We start from the raw sequence: 16,221 nt of genomic DNA, 5'->3' as shown, positions 1-16,221 counted from the left end.
CGTCAGACAGAATAAGGTAGGAAAAATATGCTACCCCTCAATCTTCCCGCTGTAGCTCTCAGCTTCAAACACAATGGAATGAAAAGCTATGTAAATTTGTTCATGCAAAACAATTACTTCCCATATCTGACTCATTACCATATAGTCATGTTAGCTCATGATAGATTCATCTCCTTTATTTGCTTTCTCTGAAGGCAATTTTTTTTCCACGTTCATGTTTACTGCTTGTCCAATATTTTGGTTTTTTTTCCGACTATTCTTTGTTCAAACTGCAAAAATCTGAAATAAAAATATAATATAGAAGTATAGGCATCAGCTAGCATTTTCTATGGCATATGGTCCTTCAGATGCCATATGTACCAGTGTTTAGTGATTCTGGCAAAGAGGCGTAGACTGGTGAGATCCAACTGCCAGGATTGCTGAAAACAAATATGTAAATGCTGCAGGGCTTTTGTTATTCATAACATACCTCTAGCATAGCACATACAATATGCTGTTCATTCTGCAACGACTGTAACTTAGAAACCACACTTTCCTTCCGCACTTTCTCAAAGGCCTATCCAAGTTTGTGCGCGCTGCCGCCTCTCACCTTGAACCCTGCTGCAGTCCTCTGTGTTTCAGGAAGTTCGTACTAATGGATGAGGATGTTGGATGCGGGGACAGGGACACATCCACTATCTTTCCTCAAGGGTGCTTATTTATTTTTCAAATTAAAATCCATGCTCTTCTGGAGGCTTCTTCTGTGAAACAAAGAAAATGCACTGGGCACGTTCTCTAGACAACACACAGTCTAGAGGCACATGCAGACCCCACTAGGACGTACCAAAGAAGACAGGATTTCTTTCCTGTGAGGCTGGGGTCTCCCTAGTACTGACATTCTGCAAGATACAGTGCCTGAGAAAAGGTCTGTGGCTATAATTACTGCGAAATGGAAAATAGCGGTCATTTTAATCGCTTTCCTGCTACTAAACATATCACAATGCTGAGGGAATCACAGTTTGGGGAGTAAAAGCTAACTTTGCTTGGTTTCATTTTCTCTGCTCCTTCGGACGTCACTGATGGTGAGTAGCCCTCAGCTCTTTGATTGTGTTTTGCAGACAGACAATCCGCACAAACTGGAGAGGACAGCAGGAGTACTCAGAGGTCATTATTTCCCACTTGTCGTGACACAAGCTGTTTAACCTCTTTGAGCTTGTTTCCATATGTATGATGAGGATAATATCTTCCCCGGGGATATTACTGTGAGGATAATATGCGATAATCGTCGTGAAAGTGCACTTATCTGGCATTATTGTTATTAAAAAGAAAGCATCTGTAGACGTCCTCGTGGTCTAAAGACCTAAGGAGGCTTGTGCTCTTTATCCCTGAGTGCTTTCTCTAGTCGCAAAACCGCTGAGGAATATTGGAAAAGTGTGAGGTGATGTAGTGAGTCAGGGAGGGATAAAATGGACTTAAAGGAAACCACCATATTCATAACTCTAAAATTATTTAATATAGGGAAGCCCAATTGATTTTCCCTAGCTGTTCTGATAGTTTTCGTTTCCGCCCCACTCCTCTCCTCTTCTTCCTACCTCCCTCTTATCCCCTCCCTCCCTCCCTCCCTCCCTCCCTCCCTCCCTCCCTCCCTCCCTCCCTCTCTTCCTCTCTTCTTCCCTTTCTTCATCCCTCCATCCTTCTCATCCCTCCCTTCCTTCTTCCCTCCCTCCCTCCTTTCCTCCTTTCAATTTACTGTAGTTAATGAAGAACTAGAACACCAATCTGATTCCATATTTGTTTGTCTTCCATCCCAAAAATTTTTCACAGCGAATTAAATTTAATTTTGATTGTGATCTTGAAACATTTGTCCAATGTGAACTCTTTAGGTATTCATTTCATGCTAGGCCTATCAAACTACTTACCACGTAATATAACCTCTAATCATTTTCTATGGTCATAGCTGTCATGGTTATTTAAAAGCAGCGGAGAAAGGAGTGAGAACCTAGCCAGGAAGATATTTACAGAGTTTGTCTGAGATCCACGGTGTGGTCTTGGACAGATAATAATAAGATCTAGGACAAACAATGTATAATATACCAATTACTTTTCTTGTTGTTAAAAACAAACACAAGGAATGGTTTGTTTTACAGCTAGAAGGTCTAGTCCACCTCTGTCGGGAAGCAGTGGTACGCTGGACATCTCCAGCTATGGCAGCTGGTGTTGTAACACAGCTTGGCCAGAAAGCAGAGAGAGGTAAACTTCACATGTTTTCCTTTTTATCAGCTCTGGGTCCAAGGCATTGAAACATTGTTACCCACATTGAGGGTGAATCTTTTCATCTCAGTTAAATCTTTGTGGAAATGCATTTATAGCACACCCTGATGTTTGTCTCCTAGGTGATTATAAATCTCCTAGGGCTGGCAATCAAGAAGAGCCATCACACTTAAGAAAAAGTTGCTGAGAGCTATTCCAGAGAGGAAGATAAAAAGTCAAAGTGCCCTGGTATTAGGTAATAAGACTTTCCTTGGAACTGCTATTAAAGTTTCCAAGTGCCAGTTTCTACAGCAGAAGGATACATCTTTTCTTTGTTGGCTTGTTTCTATTTTGCTTTGTTTCTTTTTTTTTGGTTTTGTTTTCTGAGACAGTGTTTCTCTGTGTAGCTCTGACAGTCCTGGACCCTGGCCTCCAAATCTCAGAGACCTGCCTACATCTACCTCCTGAGTGCTGTGACCCCCACCTCCCCTCTTCCCTCCTCTCCGCCACAGTGTCTTTTCTTAAATATAAGGAAAAAATTGTCTGGAAGGATTGATTATTTGAGACAGCTTAGCGCTTGGATTGGACTTTTTAATTTTTATATCAAGCTCACTACAAGGTGTAGGCTGGCCAGTAGCTCCAGTGTTTGCTTTGATATCATGAGTACTGGCACAGATATGTACCACTGTGCCCAGTGAGGGGTTAGACTATAGCAAGTGCAGTTAGAATAGTTACGGCTGGCCCCATGGGGAAATTCTAACCTGGGGTCTGTGGCCTTTAGAACTTTATTAAATATAGTAATTTTCCTTCCATGGCTACAGACAATACTGAAAAATTCTGTTTTTCTTAAACAAGGTAGCCCAGGGTTGTTGAGACATTTTAAAAATATATATTATTCTGTCATCAAATTGAAAAAGAAAGTGAATAAAAACTCACGAAATCTTATTTTGTTCAGGAATTATATGCTACTAATATCTTGATATGTTTCGACCCACATTTTAAATAGGGTAAAACTTGTCTTTGGATGTTGAGCAAGACAAAGGGAATTTTTGGACAAGTTTCACAACAGGTAAAATAGAGGCAAAGACTTCCTGGGAAAATAATGTCTGCCAGAATGCTTAGCTTCCAGATACAGCAGAGCAGAGAAACATGCAGAGATGGTTAAAGAAGGATACATCTCTGACTGTGGACTCTAGTAATTGAGAAATGATGCTAATCAGGGGACATTTGCTATCCTGGCTTTACCATTGACCTGGATGCATGGAATGATCTGATCTACTAGAGATGTCCGTCCATCACAAGGAAGAAAATTAACAGCAGTGACAAGAGCTTTTGAAATAGTTTGACTCTGATATCAGAAGAAGCCAGCGCCATTCAGAGGAGACCCTGCCTGCTTAGGTGGAGTGGCCATGCATGAGACAATGTAATTCATGTCTGCGCATTCAGGGTGGTGGACTCATCCACCATCAGTGACACTTTGTAAGGTAGAGACAGACGGGTCACTGTGCCTATTTCTTAGGTAAAGGTTACAGACTTCAGGAGAAGTGAAACGTAACCCCACGAATGATGGCTAAACACAGTTTGATTCCGACAGGGCAGAGGGAAGTACTTCAGGATAAAATAGAGTTCTGAGAACAATGGAGACATCAAGGCAGTCACATTGATTAAATGGATCAATGAATTGATTAATCTAGTGAAACCCAGAACCAATTTCTATGAGGCACTAAGGACAAATTAGAAATATCCTACAGTTTCAATTTTCAGGAACTTCTAGTCTAATAAAGAAGGAAAAAACCATATTGAAAGATCATGCAAGGCTCCTTCACGGTGTGAGGGAAAGGGATTCACTTTTCTTGGGTTTCCAGAAGATTTCACAGGGGATTTATCTAAGTTTTATCTTCAGAGTTGCTACAGTGGAAAAGAAGGAAAAACACAATTGGGGGAAACAGCATTAGACACATGTAAATGGCATGAAAGCACACAGAGGCAAGACAGAGCATAAAACATGTGATTATACAAAGAGAAAGAATGGGTCCCAGCATAAATGAACTCCAGAAATGATTTAAAAACATAGAAATTTTGGAGCTGAGAATCCAAGTTACTGAATTTTATATCGAAAATGGAAGAACAGAAAGTCATGGATGTTTGAATCCTTGTGCAGAAACAATATGTATGCAAAGCATCATTTATGTATGTAATATGTATGTACAGTGTATATTTAAAGTATAATTTAACTTAAAATAAAACGTTGGTCACTTCCAATGCCCCCTATATCTAATTCATGGATTTCTAAGATCTGAATTTGCCTCATTGTCTGTGCATGCACTTCCTTCATCCTGTGACACTCGCCTCACCAAATGTCATCATCTCCTCTCTGGATCACACTAGCAGGTCAGGGCTTTCAGAGCAGTAACATCACCACAACGCCATGGATGACTCCAGGGTTGGCGCTAGGGGCATTTCTTGGGCTCCAGGGTTACAGGTTCATGTTCTCATTACAACACAATTTTTATGATTCTTGAACCAGTCAAAGGATGTGAATCTCCTGATGAAATCTGATGAGAGCCAAGAATGAAGATGGACCATGGCGTTTCTCCTTCAGAGGAGGAGATTGAATAAACTTTTTTGGTCTTCTCCTGGAATAGAAAGTTATTAATACTTTTGCATTTAAAATGTATCCTTTTCCACCATGACTGTTACTATTCTCATGAGCTACTTCTTCTAAGGCACACAGACCCAATGTGCATCTTAAATATAGCTGAGATTTGAGATTGTCCATTGCATCAATATGACACTTAAAAGAAAATTACTTACTATTATTTATTATGACAACTAAAGCATAAATGCTGCAAGAATGTTTAAGAAAGTATCTATACCCATTCATGTGTATGCCTTCTGTAGAATTAAATACAAGTGCTTAGTTCTGGAGAACTAGCCAACTACGAGGGCTAATGAAGTCACAGACTTTGGAGGAAAACTTACAACCCACTACTTCACCAAAACATCATAAACTGTAACTACATTCTAAATATTTGTCCCTATAGATGCTAAACAAAAGTGTTATTCTCATATCTCTTCAAGGAAACTTCTCTTTGAAACAGGGACCATTACAGAAAACCACAACCAATGAAAATATAGAGTTGTAGATCTCAGTCTTACTGTACCAGTCTACAACTTCCATGCCTAAGGCTTAGGGATCACTGTGGAAGAGAAGGTTCGGGAAGATTGTAAGCGATGGAGAATCAGGAAGGTTTTTGTTAGACTGTGTCTCCTAGAAATGTTGGAGAATCTATAGCCGTGAAATACAGCCATCATGGCTGCCTAATCATGACCTGAACAAGGATAACACCAATAGACAAGAGAATGTGAAGGTAGAAGCTCATGTTTACAAACAACTAAAGCAACTAAGGAATACTGGGAGCAGGAGGAAAAGCCTTCCCCAGGGAAGAGCACACCAATTGGTTATCCAATACCAAATGGTCAGTCCTGAAAAGATATGCATATAAGTAACATTACACAAACCGAGCAAATTGTATTTGTATGTTATTTGTGTGTGTGTTAGTTTCATGTGCATATGTATGTAAAAACAATTCATGATAAAAGGGACCATGCTTTTGAAAGAGAGCAAAGAGTGAGGCTTATGGGAGGATCTGTAGGGAAGAAAAGGAAAGGGGAAACTAGGTATTTTTATTATGATCTTAAAGAATAAAATCTTAAATATCTATATATGAGGATACACACTCACAAACACTTTAGAATAAAGAGACACATTCTCTTCTCAAAACCTTGCCAGCAGAATAAGCAATCTTGGAAATAGCAGGGAGCTTGCCAAGTCTTGTCAGAAAGCCCTGGTGGCTCCATGCAATTTTGAGATGGTGAAGAACAAGTAAAATAACCCCTTCACTCAAATTCCCGTGATTCCCTGCAGGGAGCTTTCGCTGCAGTTGTCAGTGTGCAAAAACTAACATAACATATAGACATAGAGAGTGCAGGCACGTGAGGGCAAGTATCTGTCCTCATGCCTGTGCGTACGAGCGCGCAGGAAGACTGCCGGCAATTATCTCCAACAGCGACGTGCATATGAAGAATTGGGACCGGAGGTCTCAGAGACTCTCAGTGACAATTTTTTTTTCACCCAGTCGAGTTTAAATTTTTACTGAAGGTTTTCTTTTAGTATGTTCATAGATTTTTTTTTTAAAAAATAATCACACCCAGTAAGACAAAAAAAAAAAAATCACCAAGAACAGTATTTTTTCAAACGATAGAGTGTGATCCATTAGGAAGTTAAAAATTTGAGTTTGAGGGTAGGCATGACCAGTATTTTCTGGAATTGACTAGAAGAGGGAACTATCAGACTGTATGTCGGGTAAAATCTCTTATTAAATCTGTGTTGTGCAGGTACATGTAGATGCATATGTGGTGACCGTGAGCTTCACTTTCGAATGTAGGTGGTAATAAAAACAGAAGCTTACTAATGTGGAATTGATCCCTGCTTTACGCTCAGTGCAGCCTCCCTCACGCTTAGACAGTGAGCTCCCTGAAGATACATTTGGATATGAATTATCTTTATACTCCCACAGTCCCAAGAACCCCATGCACTTAGTGAAGTATTGCTAGATAGCTACCTATAAAATACTCAGAACTCCCAATGCCTGCATCTAAAAGGGTATGAAGATGGAGTCTGCATTGATATGGCACTTATTCCCTTTGTAAGCATTTCCCATCAATGGTCTCATTGATAATTCAGAGCTGCTATGGAGAGGAAGCATACAGAGAATTGTAGCACTAATAAATTTAATTTTCTACTAATGCACTTCACCATCCAGTGACATGCAGAACATTATTTAAGTCCTGTAACTTTGTTTGGGAAGGAGCCAGGTATTGAGGGGGGAACTGGCGTTTTAGACACCTTTTTTGGGGGAGCAATATGAAATGAATAGAAACTTAAACACAATGATGCCGATTTATCAGAGGGCTAAACTGAGAGTACTGACATAACACATTCACTTCTTGGGGTGAAAGTCAACAGATGTAGGCTTTTACCCATTGTTATCATTGCAGAAGATGCACATAAATAAACAACACGAGAAACATCACTGGTTGCACAGCGGTCCTCACATCCACAGATAAGCACCAGAGAGACCAGAAATGTTACACACTGCAGGATAGGCTTTTCAAATGAAGAATTGCATAACCCGTTATCTACCCAGAAGGCTGGGAGTGAATATTGTTGATAGCCTAGCTGACCTCTACATTATCTTTATGGCCAGTGGCTCCCCCAGACTCTCTTAAATAGGATAGGAGGTGCTTAAAAGCCTAGGTAAGCTCTGCACTATCTGTATGACAGACCACATCCGATTCTTCCATAGGCCCTAAAGATACCACATATAGCCTATGTCTAGGACTCATCTCCATGGTAAAAGTGACACGTACTTTGAGAAGAGTTTTGATGTAATTATGCCACCTTATACAAAGAGGATTGTGTTACACTAGGAAACTTCTTCTCCAAATTGTATTGTACTCAAATATGCCTGAAGCGAAATGCCTAGTGACTGCAGAAGTGTGAATCAAAACCGGCTGCCGAATTGTGTTGAACCAGATTTCCTTCTTGCGTCATGTGGCCATTACTCTGCAAGCTACAGCATTTGCAGAGACCCACACAAAACATTTGAAACATTTGTCCATCTGATAATCCATAAAGAACAAGGGCGTCACAAGAAAACCCACAAAATCAACTAACTTGGGCCCATAGGGGCTCACAGAGATTGAACCAGCAACCAGGAAGCTTACATGGGACTGACTCAGGCCCTCAACATATGATATAGTTGTGTAGCTTGGTCTTCTTGTGGAACTCCTAACAGCAGGAGCAGGGGCTGTCTTTAATTCTGTTGCCTGCCTTTGAGACCCTTTCTTCCTACTGGGCTACCTTGTTTAGCATTACTTAATAGGAGAGGAGGTGTCTAGTCTTACTGCTACTAGGTATGCTGTGGCTGGTTGATATCCATGGGAGGCCTTCTCTTTTCTGGAGAGAAACAGAGGAGGAGTGGATGGGTGGGGAGGTGGTGGTGGTGGGGCTGAGGAAGAGATGGGACTGTGAGAAGAGGAGGGAGGAGAGCCTGTGGTCTGGATGTAAAGCAAAGCAAAGCAAACAAACAAACAAATTAATTAATTAAAAAAGAACTGCTAACATCTTGGCTTTTGTAAGTTTCAGACAGAAAGACTTGTTGGCAAGTTACAGAAAACATGTTATAAATTCTGCTAAACTATCCACAAATGTATTTGTTTACATAAGGAGAAGAACTCTGTGATGCAGCCTCTCTGGTTCCACTTCTCACTGATTTAAAAGAATAAAAAAACGTTTTTTTCTTTTAGCTTTTCATTAGGTCTTCTCAGGAAGAGAACTTCAGGAGCAAAGCGCACAATCCATTAACATAAATAACAACCAAAAAAGAATATTTTTTTAAAAAGTGTTTCTGGGTTCATTGGAGCGATTGTCTTCCTAGAACTTGAGAGGCCAGCCTGGGCTACATAATGAGATCCTATCTCAAAAATGAACAAACAAAAATATTTTAATATTGATGTTCAATTTGCCATTTAAAAAGATTTATTTTATTTTATTTTTTTGAGTGTGTTTTGTCTGTGTGTATGTGTGTGTGTGTGTGTGTGTGTGTGTGTGTGTGTGTGTGTGTGTGTGTCTGTGTCTGTGTCTGTGTATCTGTGTGTCTTTATACACCAGAGATAGGAAAATGGAGTTGGATCCCCTGGAACTCAGTCACAAAAGCCATCATGTGGGTGCTAGGAACCAAACCCAGGTCCTCTATAAGAGCAACAACTGTTCTTGTCCACCTAGCCACCTCTCAACCTCTTCTTAATGCTATTGTTTTGTCTTTCCATAGTTTGATTTTTAACACAGTGGTAATCATATTACTTATTTACAAAACTTATGTCATAATTTTTTGTTTGTTTTCTTTTCTGGGGTGGGCAGGGTCTCACTATGTGGTCCTGGCTGTCCTAGACATTGCTATGTAGACCTGAGTGGCCTTTAACTCACAGAGATCCTCCTGATTCTGCCTCCTGAGTGCTGAGATTAAAAGCTTGTACCAGTATGCCCAACTTACTTCAAATTTATTAGGGTCAGATGTTATGAATTCACATTGTTGGTCAATGATTCATAAATTATTTGAAGTCTTGGATTTTGCCCAGGTAGCACATTTCATCAGTTACATACACTCCGTTTTAATATTTTAGGCATAAGGAAGGAACACATTAGTCAAGGTCTAAGTTATTCCTGCTGCCTTTGTGGTGTATTTGTGAGATGTCCACCTGATGACCACGTGCTGTTAGAGCTTCCCACCCGCACAAATGGGAAGTCAACGACTCCCTAGATTTCTGATGTCCAGAAAGCATTTCTTCTCTCTTTGGCACTTGTATTTTCTTACTTTTCTGAGAAACAGAAGAGAATTCAGTAATCTTCAAAGTTAACCTCTTGCGAATGGGAAGTGAACTATTTTAAATTAAAAACTCTGGTCAAGGGTCTAGAATTAGCAGCTTAGTGGGTGGAGGCCCTCTCTGGAGGTGATCTACCTTGGACTCTGGAGGATCTTGAAGAAGTTGGAGTTGGCTTGGTAGGTGTCATAATGATGTGGGCACTCTACTGCTCAGACCAGATTTTACAACTTAAACATTCATCTCCGTTCATTAGAACATGTGTGGTGGAACACAAAGATGCCTCTGGGAAATGTTTGTTCTTTATGTACTTTCCCCTGGTTCTCATACCTATACATGCATGCATATGCGTGTGTGCTCCTCAGACCCACCCATACATGCATATATGCATGCGATGTGTGTGCTCCTCACACCTATATATGCACATATGTATATATGTGAGTGCTCCTCTTACCTATATATCTATATATGTTTGTATGTGTTCCTCACACCTATATATGCATGTATATATATGCGTGTTCTTCATTCCTGCATATGCATGTGTGCTTGTTCCTCTTTCCCTCATGACTATGTACATCTATCTCTTGGCAGTGACTTGAATCAAGTAAAAATATGAGTGATTATTGGACTTCCTTGATGCACCTTTAACTTTATGGCCTCATTTGCTTTGTACAATATTTAGTTAATTCTTACTGAATTACAAGAATTGTCCAAGACTGCACAGGTAGCAGGTGGTTGAGCCAGGATTTGAACCTACACCCACCTGGTGACAAAGCTGAGCTTTAATTTATTTGCTTCTCCTGGGAGTAGGTTGGTGAGATCCTGGATCCTTTGCTCCAACACTCCATCTGTTTCCCAGTCTATGGAAAAAAAAATCTAACCCTCATCCTTGCCTTTCCACATGCTGATTATCAAAACTAGTCTGTAAGGAAAATGTAGATGTGTTGTTACCTTCCTCTGTTTATATTTTTGTATACACATTGTGTATCTATTAGGAGAATATTCTACAAATCCGTGGTTTAAAGTGTTTTGTTTAATATTGATGTAGACTTGGAACTCAGATTATATTCTGTGGGTTGGTAACCTTGAGATTCCATTTCTTCCCTTCTTTGTCTGTGATGGGACCCATTCCATAATTGAAAATCATTTTTAGTATACCAAATACTTCTGAACAAACTCCTTCAAGGTAGTTAGAGGTTCCCTTTCGTCGAGATTCTGTCGCTTAACAGTGTTTTGGTTCTGAGTAGCCAGATTGTCTAAAGACCCAGTACAGACGTAAACGCCGTCAGGAATGCGGCAAGAGTTTTCATGGAGAAGAGAAGGGAGAAGCAAGGTCATTGTTTGCCTTTGGCCTGCCTTCATGTTCCCTGAGGTCTGGAGTCTTCTAGCTATAGCCCCCCTGCCTCTGTCCTAGCCCTGTGTCAGCAGGACTGACGGCATCCTGAAGACTCTCTCTGCAGCTTAACCAACCCACTTTTCCTCTCTTCGTGCTCTGCAAAGCATAAATGTTAACACGTACTTCTTCATGTGGGCTAGGCAGAGCAGAATCCCCAAACGGGATTTCCCCTTAAAGAGTGAGAGGAGGGTAGATTTATTTATGCTTAAAAATATTAAATTTACGTGCAGTGATATGATGTCCTAATGTCTTGAAATACTGCGTAACTGTCCAGGCAGCCGGTTGTCTGTCACTTCTATAAGTTTGAAGTGCTTGCTGTTCTTCCTTTATATGCAGAGAATGCTTATTTCCTTCTCAGGTCTCTGATGGGGTTGAAGACTAGATAGTTATAGTCTCACAATGAAGCTTACGTTTTTTTCAGACTTAAGAAGATGGATTTTAGATCTTGGATGTTTTTAGGATAATAATAAAAGTTAGGATTAAAAAATGATTTAGATACAGAACTGTAAACTCACCAAGATAGAATAGATGATAAAATACTTTATCTAAAAATGCTAAATACAAACAGACTGGACTTTTTGAATGTAACTCTTACCTAATACTTTTCATAATTGTTTCTCTTTTATATTGTTTATTATTATAAGAGAAAGAGCCTTTTTATTTAAATAAAAAAATGGGAATTGTTGAGGTTTCAACTGTTGCTATGCCCTGTAATGTTTAATTCAGTATCCCAATGTCTACTCGTCTCAAGTCAAGTGAATTCTCACGTATGCTAGCTTTTGTTGTTCAAATCCTGCTTATTGGTTGAGTAAAGGTGTCTACAGCCTGTAGCTGGGCAGAAGAGAGGTGGGTGGGGCTTCAGTTCCTGGGCTTGGGGTCCAAAGAAGGGAGAAGCGCCATCGGGTAGGTGGATCATGAGCACATGGCCATGATACTCACACAAAGCCTTTTTTTCCCTGGGTGGTGTGAACTGGCAGTAGCAGTTACACTTGTTAGGCAGATGGTCTCTGTCTCTGAACTTAAAGTGAATCTCTTTTTTATACAGTCATCAAAATTAGAGTTCACTTTTTACAAGGATTGCTTTTCTTCTGTCTCACTAGAAAAAAGACATCTGGATTTAGCAGTGGGACTTCCCACCATCATGGGAGATGTGGAAGTGATACCCACAGGGTTTCGGTTTTCCTGGGCTTCTGGACAACGTCCCCTAACCCCCAATTGCAACACAGTTTTCTAGAACAGCTTACAGAAGTTACATCTGATAGAATGTGTGGTCAGGTCTCCTGGTATGGACAGGCCACCATGAGACTCCACATGGACATCTCATTCCACCTCAAGTCTTGACAACCGTCTCAGTCCCCTCAGCCTCAACAGTGACATCACCTCATGTCCTGTATGTTCAGCAGGGGTTTTGACTCCCAACGAATTTTTACTTGGGAAATCTTAAATCTCAGGTGGAAGAGATGAACACAGAGATTGTTTCCCTATACCCATGCTTGGTGTCTGTCTGTCACACTATGTACTCTAATCTCTACTACACGCCCACCGTGGATATCAGAGTCCAGATGAGAAAAGTTTTAGTTCCCCCTTCTCTCACTTATATATCTTAACATTCATTTCTTTGCAGAAACACAACTTTGACATAGTTATCCAGTCTACCTGGGAGAGGGTTATAAAGACATTGATAAGGGAGTAGGAAGGGAAGCAGCAAAGCATGACAAGCAAGAAATATATTTTTTCTTGCTACTTATGACATGTGAAAGAATAGAACTAAATCACTGGGGTTCTCCCACTCAACACACACACACACACACACACACACACACACCATACACATATATATCATACCCATTAGTCTTTGACTGAGGGTTGACCTTGTAGTATTCATTTCCTAGGGCCCCTCTCTCCACCTGCTTTGTATGGAAGCAGAGCTGGGTTGGCACACAGAGAACTGTATCAGACAAAGAGGAGAAAGCACTGCAGTTGCAAGCTAGGCTAGCACCAGCAGATGGTTGGGGGTGTGGGCTATGGCTATAACATTGGTGGCATCTGCCATACTCCCTTCCTGGCACCACTTAGAAGCATTCTTGACCTGAGATGAGTTCACTCTGCTCTGTTCCACATTCTTCACGTTTGTAGCTCCGTTTTACAGTGTTGGAGAAACAAGATACTAAAACCCCCAAGTAAGAAAGAACCTACCCATTTAGTGCAAGCGAGTTAGTGGAACAAAGAGTGGACCTTGCTCCTGTAGTTAGTGCTACTGTTGTGGTGAAGTTGGTCATTCTTCCCACTGTTAAGCATCCTAATTACTCTTTACTCGTAGTCAGCACCTGTGCTGGTCTAGGCTACCCACTCTCTTGTTTCTCTCAAACCTTCCCTGTAAGTTTTCCTGAGTTCTTATTTCCTGTGGCTTTTCCTAGCTGAAGCTTCTACAATTTTCAGTTTGCTTTTTTTCATTTGTGGTTATCTAAGTCATACCTGCTCCAGGTACTTCTCTAAAAACACTTAAGTCAGCAAGTACAATTGATAACGATCTGCAGGCAGCAGTGTTGCGTTCGGCTAATGCAATTAGCTAGCACATGCAACTAAGTTTTATCGGAAAACTTATGACACATTCCATAGACGCACACAGTGTCACTTTTGAGCAATGTGAACTGACTCAGATGTGGAACCTGGATAAAGAATCGTGACTTTTCTCTATGATGTCTGGTATCAATCTCCTACTTATCTTACCTTTGGTCTTTTCTGATTATATGTGTGTAGTACTCAGCTTGAAGATCAGTACTTGCTATGGACCTCCAAGGTTGAAGCCTGCTTGGCGCTCTAGCTCTTACCCACGCCTAAGTGCTTCAACTGTGACAACTAGCCATTTAATTTTATCTTTATTTTTATGTACACTGGTGTTTTGTGTGTAGGTGAGTTAGATCCACTGGAACTTGAGTTACAGACAGTTGCAAGCTGCCATGTGGGTGCTGGGAATTGAACCCATGTTCTCTGAAAGAGCATCTAATGCTCTTAACCATTGTCATCCCTCTAGCCCTGTCACTTTCTTAGTTTTGAATTTTGTCTCTTCTTCAAGGATTCTGAGTTTTATAGGAGCATTTTCTTGTGTAGTCTCTGACTTGCTTGGGGCAGATTCTTGTATATTTTGACCTGACTCTTTCCTTAATAAAAGAAGTTCATTTGGGTATGTTTTGGAGGGCATAATTGGTGGATTTTCTGGTCATTATTCCAAATCTGTTGTAACAGAGTCTCTGAATCCATCACCCATATGATAGCAAGGCCACTTTTAGGCATTTCTACTTTGCTAATACAGATTCTCATATTCTCCTTGCTTTTAGAACTGTCACAGCAGGAATGTGAGACTGGCTCAGATATGTGGGCTCTTAGTCATGGGAGAATGTTTGAATGTTCGAAGTTACCAACTTAACATCTGCCATCTCCCACTAATCAGATCTGCCCTTTGGCTGTGGAAGAAATCAAAGACTTCCTAGAATTCAGTGAAAATGGAGACAGAATATATCCAAATTTATGGGACATAATGAAAGCAGTGCTAAGAGGAAAGTTCATAACACTAGTTGTCTTCATACAGAAATTGGAGAGTTCCCATACTAGCAACTCAACAGCACACCTGAAAGCTCTAGAACAAAAAGAACCAAACAGACCCAAGAGGAGTAGGCAGTAGGAGATAATTAAACTTAGAGCTGAAATCAAACAATTAGAAACATAGAGTATAACACAAAAAAATCAGTGAAACCAAGAGCTGGTTCTTTGAGAAAATCAACAAGGTACTCCTGGGCATATACCCAGAAAATGTTCCAACTGGTAATAAGGACACATGCTCCACTATGTTCATAGCAGCCCTATTTATAATAGCCAGAAGCTGGAAAGAACCCAGATGTTCTTCAACAGAGGAATGGATACAGAAAATGTGGTACATTTACACAATGGAGTACTACTACTCAGCTATTAAAAACAATGAATTTATGAAATTCTTGGGCAAATGCATATATCTGGAGGATATCATCCTGAGTGAGGTAACCCAATCACAAAAGAAGTCCCTTGATATGCACTCACTGATAAGTGGATATTAGCCCAGAAACCTAGAATACCCAAGATAAAACTTCCAAAACACAAGAAATTCAAGAAGAAAGAAGACCAATGTGTGAATACTTCATTCCTCCCTAGAATAGGGAATAAAATATCCATGGATGGAGTTGCAGAGACAAAGTTTGGACCATCCAGAGACAGCCCCACCCGGGGTCCATCCCATAATCAGCCACCAAACCCAGACACTATTGCATATGCCAGCAAGATTTTGCTGAAAGGACCCTGATATAGCTGTCTCCTGTGAGGCTTTGCCAGTGCCTGGCAAATACAGAAGTGGATGCTCACGGTCATCTATAGGATGTATCACAGGGCCCCCAATGGAGGAGCTAGAGAAAGCATCTAAGAGCTGAAACGGTCTGCAGACCTATCGGTGGACAACAATATGAACTAATCAGTACCCCCAGAGCTTGTGTCTCTAGATGCATATTTAGCAGAAGGTGGCCTAGTTGGCCATCATGGGGAAGAGAGGCCCCTTGGTCTAGTAAACTTTATATGCCCCAATACAGGGGAATGCCAGGGCCAAGAAGTGGGAGTGAGTGGGTAGGGAGCAGGGCGGGGGGAGGGGGAGGGTATAGAGGACCTTTGGGATAGCATTTGAAATGTAAATGGTTTTTTTTTTGTTTTTGTTTTTGTTTTTGTTTTTGTTTTTCAAGACAGGGTTTCTCTGTGTACCTCTGGCTATCCTGGAACTCACTCTGTAGACCATGCTGGCCTTGAACTCAGAAATCCGCCTGCCTCTGCCTCCCAAGTGCTGGGATTAAAGGCGTGCGCCACCACTGCCCGGCTTATACAATGAGTTTTGATCATAACAATCTGCCATTTCCCTCATCTCCCTTCTCCAGACCTTTACTCCTCTGTGAACCTTCTAATTTCATGCCCCTCCTTTAAGTCTTATGGGTTCCATATAATTCATTATTTATCTCTAAGGAGAGGGGTCTCTAGACCTACTAATTATAATGAGAAGTAGAGATAATGTCAATAAATTTCCAACTGTATCAGGCTAATCTTTCTTTCTAGTACCCACAGTCTCATGTGTTCCCCCT

At 40.7% G+C, this 16,221-nt stretch overlaps 1 long non-coding RNA gene across 1 annotated transcript; it reads left to right on the top strand.

Moving 5' to 3' along the window:
• The first annotated feature begins 543 nt into the window (after positions 1-543).
• Positions 544-3,018, top strand: Gm42121. The gene is made up of 3 exons (XR_880447.1): positions 544-1,061; positions 2,127-2,229; positions 2,373-3,018. It is a non-coding gene; the product is annotated as a predicted gene, 42121 (long non-coding RNA).
• The last annotated feature ends 13,203 nt before the right edge of the window (positions 3,019-16,221 follow it).

This window comes from Mus musculus, chromosome 5, assembly GCF_000001635.26.
Source record: "Mus musculus strain C57BL/6J chromosome 5, GRCm38.p6 C57BL/6J".
Taxonomy (NCBI): Eukaryota; Metazoa; Chordata; class Mammalia; order Rodentia; family Muridae; genus Mus; species Mus musculus.
Note: the sequence above shows the minus strand (reverse complement) of the source record. Positions and strands in the feature narration are given on the sequence as shown.